At 37.0% G+C, this 27995-nt stretch overlaps 1 protein-coding gene and 1 pseudogene across 11 annotated transcripts in view; one reads left to right on the top strand and one right to left on the bottom strand.

The window, feature by feature from the left end:
- Positions 1-27995, bottom strand: part of ZEB1 (zinc finger E-box binding homeobox 1) — a 209934-nt gene that overhangs the window by 165196 nt on the left and 16743 nt on the right. The window lies entirely within an intron of this gene.
- LOC117974541 (putative UPF0607 protein FLJ37424) lies at positions 40-7234 on the top strand (annotated as a pseudogene).

Here is a 27995-nt window from a genome sequence, read left to right as displayed (position 1 = left end):
CCTCTCCGCTTCTGACCCTTAGTTTCGTCTGTGCACAACTCGCTCAAAATGGGCAACTCGCTAAGCGTATTTTGTTCCTGGTTCCGCCGCAGGTCCTGGCCATGCCATCGGCAACCTGCTCGTCTTGTCCGTGAGGCCTTCCCAGCTGGCCGGGCTCACCCCGCAGCTCCTGCACCTGTGCCTGCCCGGGGAATTGTGGGCCATTTCCCACTCCTCTTCAACTGTCAGCGACATCTTGGGCCTTCTTTTCCAGTCAGGTGGGATGGCGTCCCTATGAGGCTGTGTCTTATCCCTCGGAACACGGGCACCCCACAGAGGGTCCTGTGTCCTGTGGTCTGGAGCCGCCCCTCAAGGAAGAAACCCGTGCTGTCTGCTCACAACTCCATAATGTTTGGACACCTCAGCCCTGTAAGGATCCCTTGTCTCAGAGGCAAGTTTAACCTTCAACTTCCTTCATTAGATGACCAGGTGATCCCAGCCAGGCTCCCGAAGACGGAGGTGAGGGCAGAAGAGCCCAAAGAAGCAACAGAGGTGAAAGACCAGGTAGAGACCCAGGGGCAGGAGGACAATAAAAGGGGCCCCTGTAGCAATGGGGAAGCAGCCTCCACCTCTAGGCCCCTGGAGACTCAGGGAAATCTCACTTCCTCCTGGTACAATCCCAGGCCCTTGGAGGGAAATGTCCACCTCAAGAGCTTGACAGAAAAGAATCAGACTGACAAGGCCCAGGTGCATGCAGTGAGTTTCTACTCCAAGGGCCATGGAGTCGCCAGTTCACACAGCCCTGCTGGAGGCATCCTTCCCTTTGGGAAGCCTGACCCACTTCCAACAGTGCTCCCTGCCCCAGTTCCGGGCTGCTCCCTGTGGCCAGAGAAGGCGGCCTTGAAGGTGCTGGGTAAAGACCACCTGCCCAGCTCTCCAGGCTTGCTGATGGTGGGGGAGGACATGCAGCCCAAGGATCCTGCAGCTCTTGGATCAAGTAGGTCTTCTCCACCCAGAGCTGCCGGCCACAGGTCCCACAAAAGAAAACTGTCGGGGCCACCACTGCAGCTGCAACCGACCCCTCCCCTGCAACTGAGGTGGGATAGAGATGAGCGGCCCCCACCGGCAAAGCTTCCATGTCTATCTCCTGAGGCACTGTTGGTGGGTCAGGCTTCCCAGAGAGAAGGACGCCTCCAGCAGGGCAACATGCGTAAGAACATGAGGGTGTTAAGTAGAACATCAAAATTCAGGAGACTAAGACAGCTGCTTAGGAGGAGAAAGAAGACTCGGCAGGGCAGGCGTGGTGGCTCACGCCTGTAATCCAGCACTTTGGGAGGCCCAGGCGGGCAGATCAGGAGATCAAGAGATTGAGACCTGAGAAACATCTCTGCCTGCACCATCTGGGAAGTGAGGAGCGCCTCTGCCCAGCTGCTCCACCATCTGGGAAGTGAGGAGCGCCTGTGCCCGGCCACCGCACCATCTGGGCAGTGAGGAACGCCTCTGCCCGGCCCCCGCCCTGTCTGGGAAGCGACGAGAGCCTCTGCCCAGCAGTCTCACAGTCTGGGAAGTGAGGAGCGCCTCTGCCCAGGCCGCCGCCCTGTCTGGGCAGTGAGGAGTGCCTCCGCCAGGCCGCCGCCCTGTCTGGGAAGTGAGGAGCGCCTCTGCCCAGCCACCGTCCCGTCTGCGAAGCGAGGAGTGCCTCTGCCCGGCCCCCCTACACTCTGGGAAGCGAGGAGTGCCTCTGCCCGGCCCCCCTACACTCTGGGAAGTGAGGAGCGCCTCTGCCCGGCCACCGCCCCGTCCGGGAAGTGAGGCGCGCCTCTGCCCAGCCGCCCACTATCTGGGAATTGAGGAGGAGCACCACCTCTGCCTGGCCTCCACCCCATCTGGGAAGTGAGGAGCACCTCTGCCCAGCTGCCTCACGGTATGGGAAGTGAGAGGTGCCTCTGCCCAGCTGCCGCCCCATCTGGGAAACAAGGAGCGCCTCTGCCCTGCCGCCGTCCCGTCTGCGAAGCGAGGAGTGCCTCTGCCCGGCCTCCTCATCGTCTGGGAAATGAGGAGCGCCTCTGCCCCGCCGCCGTCCCGTCTGCGAAGCGAGGAGTGCTTCTGCCCGGCCTCCTCACCGTCTGGGAAATGAGGAGCGCCCCTGCCTCGCCACCATCCCATCTGCGAAGTGAGGAGCGCCTCTGCCCGGCCTCCTCACCGTCTGGGAAATGAGGAGCGCCTCTGCCCTGCTGCCGTCCTGTCTGCGAAGTGAGGAGTGCCTCTCCTGGCCTCCTCACCGTCTGGGAAATGAGGAGCGCCTCTGCCCGGCCACCGTCCCATCTGGGAAGTGAGGAGCGCCCCTGCCCAGCCGCCGCCCCGTCTGGAAAGTGAGGAGCACCTCTGCCTGGCCCCCTCACCGTTTGTAAGGGAGGAGTGCCTCTGCCCAGCCCCTGCACCGTCTGGGAAGTGAGGAGTGCCCCCGCCCGGCCCCCTCACCATCTGGGAAGTGAGGAGGGTCTCTGCCTGGCTGCTGTGCAACCTTCCAAGTGTGAAGTGACAGCCTTGTGTGTGATCTTTCTGCCCTCCCCAAGTTTGCATTTTCGACATTAAAGTTTACTTTTTAATTTAAAAAAAGGAGATCAAGATCATTCTGGCCAACATGGTGAAACTCCGTCTCTACTGAAAATACAAAAATTAGGCGGGCATGGTGGCTTGTGCCTGTAGTCCCAGCTACTCAGGAGGCTGAGGCAGGAGAATGGCTTGAACCCGGGAAGTGGAGGTTGCAGTGAGCCGAGATCGCACCACTGCACTCCAGCCTGGTGACAGAGCAAGACTGCGTCCTGAAACGATGTTGTAGTTGAGAGCAGGATGGTCTTTTGGGACAGGAGGAACAAGAGGTTCTGGTTGCCACTCTTCAATCAGTTCTTCTTTTTCCTTGACTGTAAGATCAGATCGTTCTTGTAATTTGTAAGTCTTAGAGAAAAGAAGTCTGATTATCCAGAGTATCAGAATCCCTTCCAAAATAAGATGGTAAGCAGGAGCCTCGTAAAGCGCCTGTACCATCTCCACCAGAACCCACTGCTCCGTGGCAGTCGCCATAGTTAGCCGCTTCCTCCAGACATGCAATTTATTAGAGCATCCATGCAGTACTGTTTCAGGTTACTGCAGCTCACTGTAACGCCACTACTGTGGCACTAGTAAATGCAAAATGGCCTTGAGAACTCTGTGAGATTTTACTTTAAGTGTATATATGATTTCTAGGTATTTACCTTTGCATTTAAAAAAATCACTCACTAATTTACGAACTCTCTGGGGATATTCATAAAATATTTCAACATGATTAGACTCGGATAAAAAAACTGTTTTCCATGTTTATTTAAAATATATTTCTTGCATCTAAATTTATATTTTCAGTCTCCAAAATATTTCAGCACATTTTATTCATCTGATCCACTGAATTAACCAATAATATCTTGTCACATACCATTCATTTCTGAATAAAGAGATCTTAACAGCTGTCATATTTTAGGGATACTGACTCTTTAAACCTTATAGCATCATACTAAAATAGGCAAATACCATTTCCAAAGTAAGTGGGTCATTTATCTTAAAGTATAAGGAAAGGAACTAGCATTTGTTAAAATACCTCCTAAACTATATCCATTATATTTAATCCTTACAACCATGAGAGATAGTATATACAAACCCATTTTGCAGTTGTGAACTTGCTTAAGGTCCCACAGCTATTAAATTATCCTGTTTTAATTCCCATCATGTTTGTCTAGCTCCAAGTCTAAGCTCATCCTTCTTACAATAACTACCTGGAACACTGCCAAGTACCATGTTAAAAAAGAGACTAGGTCATAAAGGGGCAGGAGCAGGGGCACAGGGCCGGACTTAGTGAAGTAAAAGCAAACATTGTAAAGTCCAAGTACTTTACTCATTGAAGTGCTCTTCAAATCTATTATGAACATTCTTTCTCTTACTTTATTCACAGACACCCTTCTCTGTACACTAGTAGCTATCAGAATTAATATCAAGCTTTGAAAAAACAGACACTTTATAAAAATGCAAAGCAACAATAGCTACTGAGAATTATTTTTGAAAGGACAAATGGCCCTATGACATACCTCAGTAGCCCTGAGACAGTGTCTTCCTGAATACACTGTCTTAAGAAATTTTCATCATCAACAATCCACAGTCACTATATTTTATAACAAGAGGGGTTGAGATTAACTATTCTAGCAATCAAAGAAGATAGGTATTTGTTATCTGGAAAATTTACTGACTGAATGTCCAATGATGCTATGAATAAAGATGAATAAAATTTTGATTTTTCTAAAAAAATTCAGGAAGTATCTATGGTATCATTTTGTACTTTCCAAACAGAATAGAGTGTACAAATTATAAATATAGTTAATAACATCAGTTAGTAATAAACATAATTAAAAGCATTATAAACATAGAGAAAAATATTAAAAATTCCAAAAGGTATAAGGTTCTTAATTTTAAGAACAGAAAAACCATGGTTCCTGTGTTAACAGAAGCTGGCAGTAAACATACCCCTTTCAAAGTTAAAAGAGTATTTCAGAATGGAGTTTTAGAGCCTATAGCACTTTATAAATGAAGGTGGAATTTTTGTTACTCCAATGTACTCCTTTCTTCTTTCCCCCTCTTTCCCTGCCCTTACCTCTATATCATAACACCTAAGAGTTCTCCTTTTACTTTAAGAAAAATGCTATCTCATCTAGTATAAAAAGGTGAGACAACTTTGCATTTTAAATTAACATAGGGTCTTTAGGAGTTTTGAGGATTTCAATACCAAAATGCATACAGGTTGGATCTTTAAAAACTGTTACAGCAGAAGTGCCAAAACACAGTCTCTCTAGCATTTTGAACAAGGTTTCACAATAATTAGCACTGCAGTAGGTAATTTAACATGTGTGACCTTTTGTATAGTAACAATTCTAAATAACAGCCAAGAGCACAGTCATTTATTTGTTTGTTACCTTGATTTGGGGCAAAACGACAAAAGAAGACCAGTTCTACACAAAGAATTAACACAGTTCTGTGCTAATATAAGTAAATAAAGTTTAGGTCAAAGAGAAACAAATAACAAAAAGTCAAAGAGAGAACTGAGCTGGCAACTGAGAAGCATAAACCACTTTGGCCTAGATTTGTTTGTAATGACTATGTGACCCAGATACTAAAATATTTGGCTAACATTCAGAAATCTAGCAACTGAAAGAAATAAGATATATGGTTGGCTGGTTAAATATTTTAGCCAAAATAACAGATTCTTAAAATCATGCATTATTATAGTATTTTCTACACAGAAAATTTTTAAACTTTAAAAATAAGTATTTCTTTTTTGCTTTGTAAATTATCCCATAAATTATACTTCACCTTTATAATCAGACAATAAAGATGACACTATTTACTACAGAGGTTATGATACAAAACTCCTTTGGAGAGAAGAGCTGAGAGAAAATATACTTTTAAAAAGTAATTTATTTAAGAAACTGTATTTTCCTAAACTATCTTTGTTCCATTTATGGCCTGCATAGTTTACTCTACAGACAGGTGTCTATTAAATGAGAAGAGAATTTTTGGGAAAAAAAAATTCTTCAACTCCGAAGCTATATAAGCTCTGCTAATGAGGGTGCTTGAAACACAGAAGTCAGAGAGTAGATTCACTAGGGACTCGACTTCATACTTACAGGCTTGATGGGGGAAGGTGGTGTTTCACATAAGTAAAAAACGTAATACACAATCCTTAATGCACCTGTGGTGGACCATGCTGAGTGCCTATCCAACGCTTCCTTCTTCCTAATGATCCATGATTGGATTTCTATATCCACATCTCTCCCAGTGGTCAATGCGCCTCAGGGTAAGCTGACTGTCCTGAGCTGCAAGGGTAGACCACAATTAATCTAATCCATTATGGTAAGCTCATCCCTTTTGCCAACGATTAGTTAAGGCATATTTAGAATTAAGCTAATTTAGGACAATAAGGAGCAAGTTGGGGGCAGGAGTGCATAAGGACTTCTCAGGGAAAAGAACCTATATTGCCCATGAGAACGCCAAGAGAAGTTTGTTTCTCTCTTTGGATCTGAAGGAGAAAACACACAATCCTGATTGCAGCCAGCAGCCATTTGGCAACTACAGTGTTGGGATAAAGGAAATATTGTGGATAAAGAGTAGAGTAGACGACAAACTGAGTCCTTGAAAAAAATCACTGAGCCACTGGCGTAACTAATCCTAATATATGTACTTTCTTATGTGAGCTAACCAATATTCTTTTTATTTAAGCCAAATTAGACTAATTTGGAAACTAATTAGCTATTAGGAAACTAACAATTGCCAAGTTCTATTTTCATTACTTTTAGAAAACCTTAGAATTTTACCCATTCCTAGCTTTAAAAAAAACCATATGCTACTTTTTGTATATTTTCCTGATTTCCTACAGTGATTGTGTATTACATGTGCTATTGGGAGCAGAGTTATTCAATCTTAGTGTACCAATATGACCTCTTCTTGATCATCAGCATAAAAAATTATGCTTTTAGTCTAGTAGTGCTTTCAGGGGCCCATGATGTACTAAGATCGCTATGTTCTTATAGCCTGATTTTGCTCCAATATCAACTGTCTCTTGTTCCTGCTGTACTCTGCTCACAACAGTTTCAGAGAACCACTACACTCTCATCTACAGTTCATTGGTTCTCTACGCCCTGTGCATTCTCATCCTACTCTGAGTTCCCAGTTATACACACGCAGATGGCTGAAGTTGCTAGAAGTATGTTCTGAAGCATATGAAAATTATTCTCAGGACAGTGAATTTCTTTTTGAACTTAGTTTAAAAATATAACCTAGATAACTAGTTTTGTACTTCTTTTAAAAAGTATCTCATTTATGCCTTCCCTTCCTCCCTTCTTTTGGCATTCACTTTTCCTAGAAATACTTTTGACCTCTTACTTTTAAATAGATATTGAAGATTTCTATATGGTCAAGGCTATAAAACAACAGCCTATGGGCCAAATATATTTAACAGGTCGATTTTGCCCTGTAGAGTTATTGTCACAGAGTATCTTAAAAACACCTAAATTAATTACCAACTAATTTACATAAAAATCTGTATTTTAGGATCCTTTGGAAAAACTGAAATATTGGGTAACAATCAGCCTGAATACTCCCATGATCACCATCAGATGGAGCAGAATATTAGCTGTCCCTCTACTCAGTTAGATGAGCACAAATTCTCTAAAGCCCCAGTCTCATTATTATTTCCCTAAATGGCCTAATTCTTTATAGTTAAGGCCCGTATAGGTAGTTGACTATGGTATCCCTGATACAACAGGCTAGTAACAGCCATAGGTACATGAAAGAAATAAGATTGGTTAAGAAAGTACAGAAGTTCATAAGGAATTCTGTGAAGTCTGTTTCCAAAATGTTTCCTCCGGCATCTTTTAATTTAACCAGCAGTCTATTTCTAGAGCCAATGATCCAGCAATAAATTCTCTGAATAATCATGAAAAAAGTGTTTCTTAATAGAAAGCTATTTGAAACAAAAGGGTTAAATTCTTCATGTAAGTTTCAATCAATCAACCAATAGGAAAATCCTAAAGAGTCACCTTCCAAATCTGATATTCATTAATAAGTGGTGTAAACAAGATGACCTGCACTATATATATATATATATATATATATACACATCATATATGTACAAAATTACTTATGTGTTTTATGTATAAATCAGGAAGACAAATTATCTTTTAAAACTAAGTTCTCCCTATACTCCCTATATTAGTTAATGAAGTCAAACAATAACAAGAATTAGCAGAATTCAAAAATTATTTTTTAAGGAACGATGTTTTCTAAATTATATTTATAATATAGTCACTTCCTCCTACCGTTAAGTACAAGTTACCTGGAAGTATTTTAGAGATAATCTTATAATCAGATTCTATAGGTGGAACAATAACAATACTATTAATAGTTTTACATTTCTGTCAAATACAAGGCTTTGTCCACATTCCAAATTTCAAATCTATTCCCTTCTCTCCAGCTCCACTGCTGTAACCATCATCTCCAACCTGGCCTACCGAAATAGCATCTAACAACAATGCTTCTATATATACTATAGTCAGACTCATGATTTTCAAATGAAAAATTTAATCATGGCATACCCCGATGCTTAAAACCTTTCCATGGTTTCCCAATATCCCTTAGGATATAGGTCAAAAAATCCTGAAGAATGCATAATCTGTTTCCTACATTCTTCTCTACATTTACTTATCCTTCTTTTCAACGCTCACACTGGAATCTTTTCAGTTCTTCCTTTTACTTTTGTAGATGCTATTTCTGTTGCCTGCAATGTTCCATCCTAACCCTTCTCCTAATTCCTAGGCTTAAGCTAACTCATGCTGATTCTTCCAATCTCAGCCCAAAAGTTATTTCTCATGTCCTACCCTCAGTTCACATTCAACACTCCCCCACCATCCCAGAGCAGGTTAAGTCGGCCTGTTATATTCTTTCCTATCATCTTACGATTTCTCCCTTAATGCTCATCTTAGTTATAATTATTTGTTTAGTTCCAAAGCTGCTGGTTTCGTGAGGACATGGAAAGATATCTGTCTTGTTTACTGTCTTACACTATCATTTAACACAATGACTGGCAATAATAGCATTTAATAAATATTTGTTGAATAAATGAGTCTCATTAAATTGGATTTAACCCACAGATAAATGAATTATTGTTGAAAATGCAGCATAGTATACAGCACAAATATCTGGAAGTCCTGAAGACCTGGTTCATGATTCCAGGTGGACTACTTGCTGTATGACTTTAGGGCTCAAACACCCAGATTCTTTACCTTAATAAGAATATTATCCAATGCCTGCTCTGTCTTCCTTAAACAGCTGCTGAGAGAAAAAAAGGAATAATTTACTTTCTCAACTCTTAAAGCACATTTTTTTCACAGTAACATTTTTCAAATCAATAGGAGTCTTACCAAAGATATCAAAAGAACTTTTAATAACAAAAGAGATATTATACAAAATACTATAATGCTTTGTATTACACCCACGTGTATTATTGTATCTCTGTGTGAACTTAGACATGACTAAGAATTTACCTTCTGTTCACTTATCAGCATCAACAGAACTATGCACAGCTAAATTTTAACTTAATTTGAAATCCCTAAATTATCTCTTAAAATGTCTTTTAAAGATCACTATAATGCAGCATTGAAACAAAAAGTTATTATACATGCAGAACTTTCTGTGACATGTGGCTGAATTATGTTTAATGAAGGTTTCACAAGTGATAATTCTGAGCAGATACCAAATATCTGGCTGTTAAAGTCTTCTGGATGACTTTCAAGAGAAGTTATTTAACTTCTAGTGAAATGTAATATAATTAGTAAAAAAATTTTAATTAAATAGGAAATGGAAACCTCGCCAAAGTAATTCCTGGACATGGCTCAGAACGACACTATCAATCCTAAAAGTGTTAAAGATCAGGAAGAGCAGCATTTGCTACAGTGCCTATGGCCCAAAGGAATTCAGAATAATCCTTAGAAAAATTCTCCTCCTCCCCCAAGAAAAGTGTTTTATTTTTCCAAAAAGAGACATTAAAAAGTTGTTATGAAATCAAAGAATGTGCCTTACAATTGATGAGCTTTTAGAATTGAGAAAATATAGTAATATGCATGAACATATTCTTTAAATTAACTGCTATACAAACAGGTAATTTTAAAGGTGCCCACTTTGTGCTAAGTACAAAAAAAGTGCTTTATATAAAACTTAACAGCTTCTCCCAAAGTCACTTATAAAGTCAGTGTTTGAAAATGAAAAGATGAAATGGGATTCCAATATCATTGTTTCAGAAGAAATAAAATGTTCCCCCTAACGCTGAATAGACAGACTTGACAAAACTAAATCCACTTCTTTTGCTCTGTTCCCACTTTAAGCACTGCCCACATAATTCATAACACTGTCATTTGTTGAATTCTTTAAAATATTCTGAGAAACTAATTCTAATATCTAATCACTAGCATCCAAAAGTTCTTTGTGTCTATCCTCATTCTTTCAATTGTTATATTCAATGTAATATTTCACTTGATTTTGTATTTTGCTGATACTGTTTTAAGCAATATTCACCTCAGTCTTATCTTCAAGAACAAATCAGGACGTGTGCTTTCAGTTAATCTTCTGTAAGTAGTAGTACTGGTTTTCTGTGACTCCTTCTCCTGGTGACCAAAACTATGTATTGCCAATATGACAGGTTGGTGGTGCTGGTGACTAATGAGACTAAAACCAACAAAGCTGACTCATAATCAAACCTTTGACTGTGACTATTCACTACCTGTTTTAAAATATTTTATCTCTATTCCTTCTTTAGAAATGATCATTGGAAAATTATCTCTTTAGACTTCTTTCTCTGATTCAGTATCTTAATCTCTTTGGCTAGGTACTTGTCAATTTGATCATAAACAAATTCTGGAATTGACCTAAAAAAATGGCTTAGGAAAGCTGTAAGATTTTTCTGCAAAATAGAAGGTAGAATAGAATGTAGAACTATGGCAAATAGCCACTTGTTTCTACCAATTAGTAGCTCATTACATTGTGAGTAGCCTATATACAGTGGTTTATAAAGAATTCTAGCATTAGACAGATGCTTGTATTAGAAGATCTATAAATTATGTTAATGTTATAAACTTTATTCAGATTGGAACTATTGAACTATCTTGGTAAGACAGAGACTTTAGATGAATTATGATTTATCTTTAAAACATACCTTTAAGTATTATAATCACAAATATAAAAATTAAACATGAGGGACATGGGAAAAGAAACAGGATGGGAGTAATGGAATTTCCAGCACTATGCTGTGTACTTCCAAATTATCTCACTTAACTGTCAATCCTGTGAGGTTGATACTACTACTGTCATACAGATGAGAAGACAGTGGCTGATAGCTCTTAAGTGACCCTAGTGTAAATCCAGTGGTCAAATCCATGTGTGCTTGACTATACCAGTTTCTGAAATGTGGTAATGGCAAATACCCATGCTCAGCAAAAACTGCACTTCCTTGTGGTAATTTGCATTTCCAGCTGCAACAATATATCCCAAACCATTTGCTCTTCTACAGTGTAATCTTGCTACTCCATCTTTAACAAATGAAGCCTATTTCTCTTCCTGTTGATCTGGGCTGGCCTTGTGACCTGTTTTGATCAACAGAATGGGCAGAAGTAATGCTAAGTAACTTCTAAATATGGCCCTTTACAAGGCTGCAGCTTCTTTGCCCTTGGAACATTTCTTTTTGGAATCCAGCTACCATGTTGTAAGGAAGCCCAACTAACTTCACAGAGAGGCACACTTAAGGAGAGCTGAGGCACCCAGGCCACCCCCAACTGTGCTCCACGCCAGCAGCCTGCATCCACTGCCAGCTATGTAAGTGAGGCCACTGTGGACTGCCCTCTTTCCTAGCACCCCAGCCAAGACCACATAAAGCAGAAGACTCACTCAGTCAACTCTCAAAATTATGAGAAATAATGAATTACTGTTGTTTTAAGCCATTAAACTTTGGGGTGGCTTGTCATGCAGCTACTAATGAAGTGAAACACTCACCATCTTCCTTAGAAATGTATTTCAACAATGCCAGTGTTGGCACTAAAAGGGCCAATAAGAAGCCAAATTTTTGTTTTTTTGTGACTACCGAAATAGAATTATGGAAAATCACAGTAACGCTTAAATTTCAATAATTACTAAAAGTCACACTCATTTTACATTGAAAAACAACATGGTTCAGCACTTAAAATCACAATGTTTCATAAAATCACAATGACTGGATAAATTTAATACTGAGTGAAACACTAAGTCTTATGAAAATAAGGGCAACGCTTAAAGTTTGAAAAAGAAAGGCAAATAGGTATCAGAATAAAGTCTGATTATATCAAAATAAAGCTCATATATTTGATTTGTATCCTATGTATTATGAATTATATGCTTTACATGTATTATATAGCCTATGTATTATGATTATGGGCTATATAAAGAATTAGTATACAGTAAAACATACTACATTGAATTTTACTAAACATAATGTTTTGTCTTATTTAGAAACTTCTTTAAAGATAAACATTGTATTTGGTGAAGTATCAGTATACCAGCAAAATACTACTTCATAAAAATTTCCAGTTGACAGAAGTCTGGATTACAGTCCGTTGCCTTATTTTAAATTTCTGTTATACAACTGTAAAAGTCTTGTTATACCATGAAATATGCTGAATACATGCAGACTTAAAGGAATATTTTTAGATAACCTCTAAAGGATATCAGATAATTTATTACAAAAATAAGGATTAGTTAATTTATGAAGGATAAACATAATTTCCAGTAGTGACATTATCAAAGAAGATTATTGTGCTAGAAAGACAATTGCCCTGACCCAATAAAAGAGTCTCTTATGATTTAAACAGCAGAGAGAAAATAATCTAGCATAATTCCAATTTTGGTGCTATAATAAAAGGTAGGAAAAAAAGGAAGTCCACATAAATACCTAATACAGTCTTCATAATTCTTAGAAAATAAAGAATTCTAAAATAGCAAGTAAAGAATTTTGAAAATTCTATGCTTATCAGACTGATGCTGAAAAGTTATTTAGTCTAGTAAAAAAGAGTTTCTGAAAAAACTAGAAAAAATAAATGATTCACTCAATTTTAAAACTTAATTTTGTTTTGAGGCAGACACTACGAAAGATTCTATATCCAGAAATAAAATCCTATTTTGCTAAAAAGAGATTTCCAGAGCAACTGTACCATAAGAGTAAGGTCTAGCAATTTACAACTACCATATTTCTTTTCAGTTGCTACTAGAAAATATACATTCAAGACAGATTCTTAATTCTCTTCCATGACTCCAGATACTCAGCTAACACTGAGGTTGAAACTATGCCCAAGTCCCTGCATATTCACACAAGGTTGCTATTTGGCTGTAAAGGAGCCTTTTACAAGAGAGAAAGTGAACATAATGGGGGAGAAGGGAACTGAAGAGAAAGAAAAAGCTGCTTTTGTGCCATATGAATTATTTATTCAGTCAAGCAATGAACTCACTACTTCTAACTCTAACAATTTATCAGAGAACTCTAAATAGTGAACTCAAAGGCTTAGTTTGAAAATTATCACTATTCAGCCAAGCTGTAATTTTTTCCACTTGAAAATGTTTTTAAAACATAAATTGTATTTTATCCAGTAATTTCAATTTCCAATTTATAAATTTTATAATCAGAGCCAAAGTGTTAATTTTTAAAACAGACCCAAAAAAACCCCAGATAATAACTTTCATCACAGGCTTATTAGGAATTAACAAACTACTCATTTTTTGTTATTCTTAGTTTAGGAAGCTAATTATAGACATGTCAATTCATGAAACTTTAAATTATTACTATTTGTGTTCAACTGATAACCAAGTATCTTAAACTAGTTCAAGAAAACCTTTATTCATCTGGTGAGTGCTGTTGAGATTTATTTTACCAAAGTCTCCATGAGGTAGTCCTGGTTCTTGATCAGTATAGACAGACTAGACTCAGATTTCTCTTACAATCAGTAATGATGTTTAGTTGCCTAAATTATTAATAGAGATTAAATCACTTTGGAATAAGAATAGAGATAAGGTACTTGCTTCTTGAAGAGAGAAATAATCAGGTCCAATCTGTGCCCAAATGGCCTTTTCTTACATATCAAAGATGATGCAGAATTTTTGCCACCTTTCTCATCATAAAATAATTTACTTAAAAAATATGAATATAATAGAGAGACCACACATTTATGGTCAATTGATTTTCAATAAAGATGCCAAGAACACACAATGGGGAAAAAACAGTCTCCTCAATAAATGGTGTTGGGAAAACTGAATGTCCCCATGAAGAAGAATGAAATTAGACCCTCATCTCACATCATTTACGAAAATCAACTCAAAATTGATTAAATACTTAAACATGAAACCCGACACTATAAAACTCCTACAAGAAAACAAAGGGAAAAAGCTCTCTGACACTGGTATGGGCAATGACTTTCTAAATATGACCCTAAAAGTATAGGCAACAAAAACAAAAATAGACAAATAGGATTACATCAAACTAAAAATTTCTGCTCAGCAAATAAAACAATCAAGAGTGAAGAGACAACCTGCAGAATGGGAGAAAATATTTGAAAACACACCATACAGCTGATAAGACATTAGTATCCAAAACATGTAAAAAGCTAAAGCAACTAAATAGCAAGAAAATAAATAAACCTAATAAAAAAACGGCAAAGGGTGCAGACATTTCATAAGGGATGACATACAAATTGACAACAGGTATATGAAATAGTGCTCAACATGACTAATCATCAGGGAAATGCAAATTAAAACCCAATGAGAGACTACCTCACACCTGTTAGAATGGTGATTATCAAAAAGATGAAACAGAACAAGTGCTGATGAGGATGCAGAGAGAAGAAAACCCCTGTACGCTGTTGCTGGGAATGTAAATTGGTACAGCCACTATGGAAAACAGTATGGAGGGTCCTCAAAAACTAACATTGGAGCTATCATATGATCCACCAGTCTCACCGCTAGTTATAAATACAAAAGAAATGAAATCAGTGTGTTCATTTCAGCATTATTCGTAAGAGCCAGGATATGGAATCAACCTAAGTATCCATCAACAGATGAACTGATAGAGAGAATGTAGTATACGCACACAACAGAATACTATTCAGCCTTCAAAGAGAAGAAAATCCTGTCAGTTGCAACGACACGGATGAACCTGGAGGACATTATAATAAGTGAAATAAGCTAAGGCACAGAAAGAGAAATGTCAATGATCTCACTTATACGTGGAATCTAAAACAGTCTAAATCATGGAAGCAGAGAGTAGAATGGTGGTAACCAGAGGCTGGGGTGTAGAAGGGCTGGGGAAATGTTGGTCAAAGGATACAAAATTTCATCTAAACAGGAGGAATAAATTCAAGAGATCCATGGTAAATCATAGGCCTACAGTTAATATACTGTACACCTGAAAATTGTGAAGAGTAGATTTTAGGTGTTCTCACAACAAAAAGTATGTGAGGTAATGCATATGTTAATTAGCTTGATTTAGCCATTCCACAATGTGTACATATATCAAAAAATAAAGTTGTACACCATAAATATAATTTTATCAATTTAAACAAATAACAGAAGATAATGAAAATATTTTGCATTTTGTGTAAATGAATGAATAACATACTTTTTTTTTGGCTTGAGTCATTCTGTAACCTAAAACTGACACAGAACACAACTTCTTTTGGAAAGTTACACACTTGTCTCCTTACACTTTCATTTTCTATTTGAAATGGTTTGAAAATCCCTAAGTCTCAGGAGGAGTGTCTATCTGACATAATTTTATGGGACTCTATTTTTTCTTTTTTCTTTTTATTTTTTGAGACCGAGTCTCACTCTGTCACCCAGGCTGGAATGCAATGGTGCAATCTCAGCTCACTGCAACCTCCACCTCCCAGGTGCAAGCGATTCTCCTGTCTCAGCCTCCTGAGTAGCTGGGATTACAGGAGCCCGCCACCACACCCGGCTAATTTTTGTATTTTTAGTAGAGATGGGGTTTCACTATGTTGGGAAGGCTGGTCTCAGACTCCTGACCTCAAGTGATCCACCCACCTCAGCCTCCCAAAGTGCTGGGATTACAGGTGTGAGCCACTACACCCAGCCTAGACTCTATTCTTAAAAAAACCAGAAGAGCAAATCATGTTTTGTGCATTTCCCCTAACTTGCTCCTTTTTCTAGGTACATCTGACATTCCCTGCTTCTGCTTTTTTTCCCAGACAAATCACTTGGTAATATATAGGCACTGATTCTCCTTGATTATACTCATATTTTACAGAATGAGAATTAAGGCCAGTAAAATAGTTAAAATTCACCTGAGTTATGGTGAGGAAAGTAAGGCCCACACAACCTATGTTACTAACCCAGATATCTACAACTAGTATGTGGCACAGCAAAGATTAAAAAACATGTTTCCAGACACCATCTGTTGCTCTTTGCAAAATGTCCCCACTAATTCCCCTGAAGGGCCCTGGAATTCATATCTGGGAGTCTATACAACTGATAAAATCTTTGCAACACACTTTAGTAATAATTTACTGTGAGGCTTAAAAGGGTATGCCCAATAATTCTACTCCTGGGATTCTATCCTATCATAAAAATCCAACTTGTCAGACAAGCTTCATATATAATTATTCCCATCTAGTATTTACGATAAAAATTGTTTTAAATTTTTTTTAATTTTTCAAAATGTCCAATAATAAGGGGAGATGCTATTTCCACTATAATAAAGAAATTTAAAATGTTTATGTTAAAGGTTTATGAAAGTGTTAAAAGAGGCACTTTCCTATGTCTAGTGACCTGTCAGGAGGCAACAAGTTATAAAAATACATGAATGTATGCTAAATAAGTGTTTTCAATCAAATAAATCATTAGATCTTACCCAGGCATGGTGGCTCATGCCTGTAGTCCCAGCTACCTAGGAGGCCAAACAGGAGGATCACTTGAACCCAGGAGTTCAAGGCCAGCCTGGGCAAAATAGCTAGACCTCATCTCTAAAAACATTAAAATTAAAATAACACAGATATATGCTAAACAAATGTTTTCAATAAAATAAATCCATAGATCTTCACTGAGAGTCTATCACATTAAGACTGACAGAGGCAAGACTGGAATCTTATTTTAAACAGGTGGCAGTTACACAGGGAGAGAGAATGATCTACTTTATGTAAGAAATACATTGCTTCAGTTTCTTTAAACTGGCATTGCACAATTCATTTTCTTCCTCATAGGGAAGAAAAACCTGCCTCGATAATCACTTGAAGGTAAGGTAGTTAAAAAATGAGTTTCCTAACACCTCCCCACCACATAAAAAAACTTCAAGGTCCTCATTATTAAAGCTGAGCTTTATCTTACTTTGGAAAACTGTAATAAATATCTTCCAAGTGTTTTTAAGAGACTAAAGGAAAGTCCTCCTTTAAAGCACCACATCTCACTTATCAAAGCTTTAAACCATCCTCAGTAGTTACAGGCCTTAAACTTAAAAATCTGTAAATCTTATCTTAACCCCAAGGAAAAGACTGAATTAGCAAAAGTACAGTCTGAAGACGATAACTGACTTAATTGAGCATGCATGGTTATACTTTTAAGACAGAAATGGGACTTACAATGTATGTAATTTGACAAGATTGAAGTTCCCTTCACACAATAAGAACAACCAGACTAAAGGCAGTGAAAAAACGGTGGTATTTTTCCTAACAGGATATTTTTCTATTTTAGATGATATTTCATTTTTTTTCATCAAGTGGTCTGCTCTTGACTTATCAAGACATGATAGAAAAGGACATTAGATGGCTTTATCTACCTCAAAAAGAAAAAAAAAAACTCTACATGCAAAAGTTTCACTTATATATTTATTTTTTGCTAAAAGCAGTATTTTTACTCCCAAAGCCATCTAATTTAAAATAAATCATTAAGGGCAACTACTAAAACACCTCAAAAAGGTACTATTTTATTCAAATTTGTAAGCACTAAACTCACATCATCCTACCTTTATTTTGGGTCTAAAGTTTCCACGTATCAACAACTCATATTCTTTTACTAGTTTCTGTAACTAGAATTCTGAAAACCAACTATCCAGTTACTTAAAATAACCCTGAAGTAGCTGAAACATCCAAGTTAGCAAGAAATTTCCTATAGTTCTGTTCATAGGGAGGTAAGAGTTTTTCCACACAAGACATAGAATTTTTCTTCTGAAACAAAGCAGATGAGCTACAGTGAACAAATTGTAAATTAACTAGTAGTTGTCATAAGCTTCCCTATAAACTCCCTACATTTTAATGATGACTATTCATACTTCTAACCAACTGGACACAGTAAGAAAATTGTAGCTTCTGCTTCAAACTAGCTCTTGTGATGTAAGCCAAATTACATAACTTTTTGAGGTTCTCAGTTCTATCTATAAAATGAACCAGACCAGATGGATTTTTAAGGTCCCTTTCCACTTTAAGAATCTATATTTCATTTTCTCTGAGACTTTTAAAAATCTTTTTCAAAGGTGGTAAGGCATCTTTGGAAGAAGGAAAAGAATTTCTTTCTTTTTACAGTAAAAGAAAATATTTTCACCTTTTTCTGACAATCTGCGCAGAAAAGTTTTCTAGGTTCTCTCCTAGCATTTTCAATACCCCCTTGGGATCTAGGGAAGCTGATTTCCCTTTTAACAAGATGATCTCTATAAATGAATGAGGCTGTTTCTGCTAATGGCCTCCTGTTCACCATTCTCCTTTTAGAGTATCAGCTACTAATTCCAACTGGGCAGGTTTACCTACATATCCTGCTTAGTCAAGGTGGGCCTCATAACCCACACAAGTTGATCTCCCATAAAAGGTGTTAGCGGTTGATTTGGTTTTGTCTTTAGCTCTTTATGGGAACATCAAGGCTTCTGGGAAGTAGTTTTATACAGGTGGACAACTCGTAACACTTAGGATCTACATTCCCCACATAAAATGCCACAAACCTATGGAACAAAATGAATTTTAGTTACCAGTTTACTTTCCTGTCATTAAGAAAATTCTAAAATGTAAAATTAATGTTCCTACTTTAACAGGTTTAATAGGATTTATTACATTATATAATACAACCCCCGCCCCCGCCAATCTATTTTTTTCTATCACAGTGTATACTTTAATCTTCAGGTAAATGGAGTAACTGACAAATGGAGTGATTTAAGAGCACTATAAATGAAAAGACTAGTCAACAAAAATGCTAAGTACATAAATGGTTTAGTGAAATGTCTGTGAATCTGGATATTCAACATGCTAATTTGGGCTTGACCACCTCCCCAACTCCCTTCTGCCTCTCCCAAATTGTAAAATCCAAACTAATTCTTCCAGTAGAAAACTTCTAGTCAAACATTAACATCTGGATAAATTTTTAAATGTTTTTATTTTCTGTATTTTCCCATATCAAAATATCAGACATCTCCTCTGGTAATATTTTTCATTAATTTAAATTTCAAGTTAAGATTTCTTTTTCATTAAATCTATTAAAAGAATCTTAAGCTTTAATCACTAAACTGCTGATTCAGAAAAACAAACAAACATGAATTAGTTCTCAACTATTCCAGTAGTCCACCTTAATATATTCAAAATAACCCAGAACAAGTTAAAATGTCCAGGATAGCAAGAAAATTCCCACAATCGGAGTCTAAAAGGAGGTAAGGATCTTTTCACTCAAGGCACTGAATAGAGCTTTTCTTCTAACACAAAGTGTATGAGGTACAGCGAACAAACTGTAAAGGTAACTAGTTCTTTTGTCATATGGTCCCCTACAACCTTCTTATATTTTAACAATTAATGACTATTGGCAGCTTCTAACCAGTAAGGATACAATAGTTTCTGCTGTGGAAATTGAAGTGAGCCTAAGCATATTACTAATTTTCTAACAGATTATCAGAACTCAAATCAGAAAATTTAAATGAGTAACATTCAAGAATTTTCTATTTCATTACTGTAAAGTTGACGTTAAATCTTAAATACTTATTTAAGTATATTTATATGTATTTTATACTTGAGTTGACAAATTGTCAAAATTACCAAATTAATGTAAAAAATACACAAATAATCTTTTAATATATACTACATATATCCATGAACATATGAAAAACTTAATTACTGGGAGACAATCTAATCTAATTATTGACTTTAAAAAGTGAGATTTTAAAAAGCCCATGGCTATATATTTACTTAATATAATTTGTCAGTTAATGTGCCTATTACATAACCAAAGACACCAGATCAAATGGTAACCAAAAATACCAACCAGCAACCCATCTAGTCTGCTCTGCATTTATGTATGATATCACCAGGATCCAGTGAGGCTGTCAGAAAAAGTATGGAGAAGACAGAAAGTCCACCTACACTTAGCCTGCACCTTTTCCTCAGAAAGAAATGTCACCCCTTCCCCAAGAAACCTCTATAATAGAAAAAGAAAAACGTGGGGATTATGCCAAATTGACCCCAAGCTTTAGTCTCCTCCTCAAGGCACATTCAGTAAAAACATCGAAACACACATCTGATTTGACAGGCATTTGAGTTTACAAAGAACACGGTAAAATGAAATCATACTTGGAGCATTCATGGGTTCTGTGTCAAAGGTCACTTAGTAGTATTTCATCTGCTGCCTACTAAGATTTAAAGCGGGCAGAGAATAGAGAGCCACCAAACCATAGCACACCTGCTCTAAATGGCACCTTCAGAATCATCTCCTCCAACCTTTTCATTATACAAACACATTTTATAACATATTTGATTAACTCTGAATTTCCTAAGAGCTATGACAGAATGATACTAATTTGTGTGAAAGACATACACACACAAAAACAAAGATAAGCAGGCACAACCACAAAATGAAAAATTCTATAAATCAAAGGCCGTACTTTAAATGTGTATGATAAAAAATAAAAATAAATAAATAAATGTGTATGATAAATAATGAAATCTTAGGCTTAATACAATACTATAATGGATTACTGGATTTTTATATTTCTCTGAAGAGAAACATTCAGGATACAAATTACAATGCTATGGAAATAGATGAAAAGAAATTAGAGACTTTAAAAGCAAATGAAATATGAGATTGAATCATCTCTAAAAATGAAACAGGATTGCTTATCAAAACATTCTAAAAATGATTAACTTAAAATGTTAACTACAGTTTAGTGCTAAAATGAATAAACTTTTTCCTGTGCCACAATATAACATAGAAAGCTCTCAAGAGCTTCATGAAACAAAACCATTCAAAAAGAAAAATGGGGGAGGGGAAGGGTAAAAGGATCGGCAAGGAAACTGAGAATAAATGCAATCCACTAGCCAGTGGCTAAAGATTTAGAAGAGCAAGTGCATTTTGTTTTTACCGTCCTTGGAATGTGTAACCAACAGCTATGAAACAAAGAGGTGAGATGTGCTGCCACAAACACAAACAAAAATTTTGTTCTACTACTATATAAAAAGGAGGAGGTAGCTTTTCTTGCAGGGGAGAGATACAAGATTTAGAATTCATACCTTAAGTAGAGCTGGCATGTCAGGTAAAATTTGAAACTTCTGTATTTATATTCTGAATATTTCTGGAGCTTTCCAACGAGCTTATCCATATGGGGGAAATAAATTATATGCAGCAAGCCCAATTTATTCCTGTCTTTTCAGCAAACCAGATCTAACCTCAATCTACGTTTAAAAAGCTAGAATTGAAATAAGAAAGCTTATCTATTCCACTCTCTGCTGCTTCTTATCTATAGATCTCCAATTATACCACTTCATTTATGAGGATGGTATCATAATGTTCCTCTCTATTCAAACTTCTAGTATAACCTTAGGAGCTTTCAACATCTACATAGATGCCTACAGAGATTCAATAATAAACATCCTTTACTCCACTGCTAAGACTTGACCCTTTGTCATAACACTGAACAACCCTATCTCAAAAAATCATAACCTCCACCATTTTACTCTCTGATGATAACTTTCTCCCCTTCTATATCTCTCATGCCTTCATTTCCACTATCCTCAGAGAGATCTCCAGACCTAAAATTTCTCTATTTTCCATCAGCTCCCTAATCCTGGGCTCAATTCCTTTCCTACTGGCTCTACCACTAAAAATTGTGAATGTAAGTTACTTAATCTCTTCTTACCCAGTTTCCATATCTGTAAAATGGGAATAATAGTATGTATCTCATATTCTCTCATTTATTCAGCAAGTATTTGAGCCTATTCTGTATGTCAGGCACTGAGAATAGCACAGACAACAAAGCATACCCACCTTGCTCTTATGGAACTTACATTCTAGAATCTTCTGTAACAACTATGGTTGTGGTGAGGGTTAAGAGTTAATATACGTAAAGAATAATGTACAGCACATAATTTGCAATATTTGGCACAGCTGATCATCTAAACTGCTCTAACTTCAAACAACTTGGTTTCCCTAAACTCACAACTTTTACTGTACCATCTGGTAAAACCTCAATCCTAGACTAATGTTACATTCTGATCTCCCTCACTAATTTAAGGCTTCTAAGGAAATTACAACGATATAGATTTGTTCCATTAAAAATGTGTGGTTTCTAGTCTTGCTTGGATCTTCAGGTTGGCCCACTGATTATTTCATTTTTTTCAGTTCCTTTTCTTATCTTTGTGGGGCTTCTTTTTCTCTACTTGACTCTGAAACACTTTTGTTCTCCAAGCTCCTGTCTTCTGACCTTTTTTTCTCTTCAGCCCACACACCTTCCCTTGATGGTCTTATGCTTTCAATCACCTCCTGCAAACTGATGAACTCTTCAAGCTGTATTTCCAGCCCAGGACCCCCATCTATATCCCACAGCATCAAGTTCAAAGGTTAACTGCCTTGTTAGCCTTCCTCCATTAGTGATGTCACAACCATCTTAAACTCAAAATATCCAAAACTGACTTCCGTTTGTCTCCTCAACTGATTATTCATATATTCACTCTGTTTGGTGTCATCACTATCCCTGGAATCACCTCAGCTAGAAACTTTGGAGTTAATCTCGTCCATTTTTTCTCTCCCACTGGTCATTTCCAAGCATCGAGTCCTACTAAATTTACTATTTATCAACAACAAAAAAAGTACAGACTCTGAAATCTACTCCCTCTTCTCCATTTCTATTAAGTGTCAGTTTAAGCCCTCGTCACCTCTTATCAAGCTACTTCCCAAATGACCTCTCTGCCTCCAATCTTTTTCCCTTCAAATTTATCCTTCACAACAGCTATCAGAGTACTCTACTCAACCTGAATACAATCAAATTGGGCCCCTACTTAAAACCCTTCAATGACTGTCCAACTCACAAAAAGATGAAGTTCAAGCTCCTAAACATGGCATTTAAAAAGCTTCCATGATTTGGTTTCGTATCTCTCCAGACTCAACTCCAATCACTCTCTTACCCTTATCTCGTACTCCTGCCAACAGAGATCTGCTTGTATGTCCAGAATGTGCCTTTGCTCCTGTTCTCCTTTAGGCTATTCCTCTCTTCCTATTCCCCTGTGCCCTCTCATTTCAATGCTCATGCACCCACAATCAATATCTACCCTTCCTTGTCTCTCCCACTGACCTCCCTTTAGTATTCAGTTCAGGCATTATCTTTTCAAGTAAGCTTTCTCTGGCCATTCTTTCCATTTCTCTGTATTATAGTGACCATACTTTATACAAGTGTCTGTTTTGTGACTGTATCCTTCATTTGACTGTGAACTCCCTAAGTATAGACCACAGCTTTACCTACCATTCCATCTCTAGCACTTGGCACAGTGCCTAGAACATGGTAGGCAAACATCACATGTTTGTAACATCACACTATCCAGTCTCATACCAATACCAAGTCATCAAGTACCAAATTGTAAAGTTACATAAAACTGAAGATCAGAAGCTGGATGATTTGTTTTTCTTTTCTGAATGTTAAGTGCTACTACTAAAATGCTATCAATGGGTCTTAAAGATTAGCTGCTACTCCATTCAACAAAAAACAGATTTCTATATTGCTAGAGTTTACCCTCTAAATGATTTCAAGTCTGTCCTAAAAAAGTAAGTTAGTAATTCATAAAATGTATCCCTAGGTGTTTTGACATCTGAAAAAAATATATCCTGTACCAAAAGCAGGATATGCTTGGTATGGAAAGGGAGAAACAACACTTGATGCCACAAACAATGCAATCATCCTAGATGATTCATTGAACCCAATTTTTAAAAGAAAAAATTTAATATGAATACACATGAACCTTACAGTAATGCACACAAATAAATTATGGAGTAACATAACAATTTTGCATTAATTTTAAAGATACGATCAAGAAATATTTCTCACTTTCTGAGAAACATTTCATGAAGTTTATACCCCAAAATCTACCAGGGGTATAATTTGTTCTCCTGTGCTGTGTTGATATGGATTTATCTAAAATAACATAAAAATACCATGTATTATATGGCCTCCTCTCCCTAGTAGAGAAATGAAGCAAAACAAATAAGAGATGTGGGTGGTACACTGTCATAATCACCCAGAGCTCTTTGTGAACATCCCAAATTATCTGACTTGATGGTCACAGCTATAAACTGCTATAAACTATTTTATATAGGTTCTTTTTTTTTTTAATTTGAGACAGAGTCTCTCTCTGTCGCTGGAGTGAGTGGTGCAATCTCAGTTCACTGCAACCTCTGCCTCCCCGGTTCAAGCGATTCTCCTGTCTCAGCCTCCTGAGTAGCTGAGATTACAGGTGTGCACCACCACACCTGGCTAAGTTTTTTGTATTTTTAATAGAGAAGGGGTTTCACCACATTGGTCAGGCTGGTCTCGAATTCCAGACCTTGTGATCCACCCACCTCAGCCTCCCAAAGTGCTGGGGTTACAGATGTGAGCCACGGCGCCTGGCCTTATATAGGTTCTTAACAAAATAAATGTCTACTTCACTGCAAGAGCTTTCCTTTTTATTTAAAAGTAAATAAGTCCTTACAATATGCCACACATGTGCAAAGAGACAGGAAATACTCTCTCTCAGAAGAATCTCTAAAAGTGAATTTAGGCCATATAAACCATTTCTGCTCTAAAGAAAAATCATTAACAGTCATGTGTTTTGCCTGTTAAAACCATGTGTCACTGAAAGTTAAGCTATTTAAAGTAGCTAACAAAAAGCACAAAGAGAAGCTGAAATTCTTAGAGATGTTTTATATCTATATATATAGTGAGCATATATGGCTACAGGATGAGATCTTCTCTCAAGAACTTCTACAGTAAATGCTCTAAATGGAGTGTGGGTCTGAATGGGTAAAGAACTATTACTCTAAAGGATTTGTCTGATTCTTCTCTCTTTGCCTGGTGTCTCACTTTAGACTACTACTACTAGTTTCTTCACAAATTACTTAGAATTTTCCCTGTTGACAGTCTAGCTCTATTTTACTATGAGAATTTCCCAAAGGTATCATGTCAACATCCCTGAATCAAATATCACTCTCCCATAAATGATTTATACATCATTTATGATGTATAAATATCAAATTTATACACGCTACTGTTAAACTCTTATTTTAAATCATGACTCCATTAACCCACCTTTGGAAGAAGAAAGTACACTATCACCATTTGTGCATTATGGGTAGATCTGCAATCAGACTAACAGGTACTTTTGCCTATCTATTTTTCTCATCTCATGAACGTATGGACACAAAATTCATTGAAGAGTAAATCTAAGCAATGTCCAGCAGTGTGTAATTTACCAGTATTGCTTTTTACATTCTCAGATCAAACAAAGGGAATAATATAATTATTTCATCATAATCTGACAATATGCTGGCACCGCTCAAAAATAGTACCCTGTTTATTAAAGAACATTGAAATAGATGACATACTCCTCTTAGAGATCTACTTCATATGGTCTCTTACAGCTTAGTGGTTAAGTGCACAGACTGTGGAACCAGACTGCCTAGGTTTGAACACAGGCTCCACTTACTAGCTAAGTGACCTTACCCAACACTTTCCATGCCTCAGTTTCCCTTGACCTATCAAAGATAGCAGGATCTTTCTCATAGGGTTGCAATGAATACTAAATGAATTAATATTTTAACAATATTGAGAATAGTGCCTGATACAAAAATGCTATTGTTTGATAAAATAAAATGTAAATATTCTAAAATGAAATGTTATATCCACAAGTGCAATAGTAACACACATATTTTAAGTTAGAAAAAAATATAATAAGGTAATACCTTTCTCAAACTTCCTAAAAGGTGGTCAATAAACAGAAAATATGTAAAGGTAGAAGCCATGTAAATTTAGTGATTACAAAAATATAAAAGAATTAAAAATGCCTATACCCCTAAAAATAAATGAATACATTTTGGAGTATCACACAACCAGGGTTAGAAATTATTATGCTTAGGCCAGGCGCAGTGTCTCATGCCTGTAATCCCAACACTATGGGAGGCCAAGGCAGGTGGATCACGAGGGTCAGGAGTTCAAGACCTGCCTGGCCAAGATGGTGAAACCCTGTCTCTACTAAAAATACACAAATTAGCCAGCGTGGTGGTGGGTGCCTGTAATCCCAGCTACTGGGGAGGCTGAGGCAGGAGAATCGCTTGACCAGGGAGACGGAGGCAGCAGTGAGCCGAGATTGCGCCACTGCACTCCAGCCTGGGAGACACAGCAAGACTCCATCAAAAAAAAAAAAAAAAGAAAGAAAGAAATTATTATGCTTTATCTGCTATATTAAATACAAAGATAGTATAAAATACTAAAGATACTCAAAAGAAATTGATTACATTTGAGAACTCACAAAAATTAAACATACGTACATAGGAAATACATGGCAAATACTGAGTTCTCCCAAAAATCATTCACTTTTATTTTTTCAGTTACTATTTTAGATTAAATGTTGATTATCAGTAGCCATAAATTACTATCAGTAATTATTAATATCAAACATTAAAGAATTCTATAAAATAAATTTAAGGTATAATAAGTAATACAATAAATATCTGAGTTCCACCATCGTTTTTTTTTAAACACACATTATCCTGACCTGTGATATCTACTCTGTGTCCAAATTCACTCATTCCTAAATTTTATGTTTATCATAGACTTGTATTATGTGTATTGGTATCCTTAAACAATATATTACTTAATTTTGCGTGTTCTTTGATTCTATATAAATGGAATCACACTATATTCTTCAGTGATTTGTTTTGTTCAAACATTATTTTCCTAGGATGATCCAAGTTGTTAAGCACAGGTGTAATTCATTCTTCAGTATTGTGTTGCATTCCATTGTATAAATATACTACAATTTACTTATCCTATTATTTATTTTTTTGTTTTGTTATTGTGATCAGTACTGTATAAACAACTACATACATTACCTGGTATGTCTGTATAGAGATTTCTCTAAGACATATACTTAGGAATACTGGGGTCATAGTGTTATGTGTATCTTCAACTTTAATAATGTGAAATTATTTCCCAAAGTGAATGTACCTACTTACATTAGCATCTGCAACGCCTAAGTGTTCAGTTGTTCCATGTCTATACCAACAGCAGTATTAGCTGGCTTCTAAGTTTTGAGAATCTAGGAGACATGAAATGCCTTCTTAACATGGTTTTAATTTGCATTTCCCTGATTCCTAATGAGGTTGAATATCTTATAAAACACTCCTTGGCCAAACGAGTTTATTCTTTTGTGAAGTGCCTATTCAAGCCCAGTTTTCTATCAGATTGTTCATCTTTATTTCCCTGGGTGGTAGATTTTGATACGTGCTAAATACGGGATTAGGCACTCTACAGTATCTATTAGTGAAACAAAATGCTTAATTTTGATGTAGTCATATTTGCCAATCTTTTGCTCTGTGTTTTATGCCTTTTTATCTTTACTCAAAGTCATAGAGATATTCTAGCCTATCATCTTTAGAAAGTGTTACCATTTTACTTTACCTATACCTTTACCTTACCTACAGATTTAGATCTATAATCCTTCCACTGGTTTCTCTAAATAGTGTGAGGCAGCAGTCCAACCCCAATTTTTTCCATTTAATTAACCAACAACCCCAATTATTGAAAGGGTCATCCTATTTCACTCATTGGCAATCCCAGTGCCATCACAGATCCATTTCATGAATGAGTATCTTGCTATTATCTCTTAGTTCTTCCATATAAGTTTTTGGATTAGCATGTCAAATTCAACAAAAACCTGTCAATATTTTGATCAGATGGCACAGAACTTACAGATAAAATTGGGGAGAAATGGCACCATTACAATGTTCAAGTCTCCTTTTATAAACATGGTACATTATGCTATTTAATTTGATCTTTATGTCTGCCAATGTTTTATAATTTCTCCATAAAGATATTGAGCACGTTGTTAGATTTACTCACAGTGTTTTATACTTTTATGATGATATAATGCTAC

The sequence above is a fragment of the Pan paniscus genome, chromosome 8 (genome assembly GCF_029289425.2).
Source record: "Pan paniscus chromosome 8, NHGRI_mPanPan1-v2.0_pri, whole genome shotgun sequence".
Classification (NCBI taxonomy): domain Eukaryota; kingdom Metazoa; phylum Chordata; class Mammalia; order Primates; family Hominidae; genus Pan; species Pan paniscus.
Note: the sequence above shows the minus strand (reverse complement) of the source record. Positions and strands in the feature narration are given on the sequence as shown.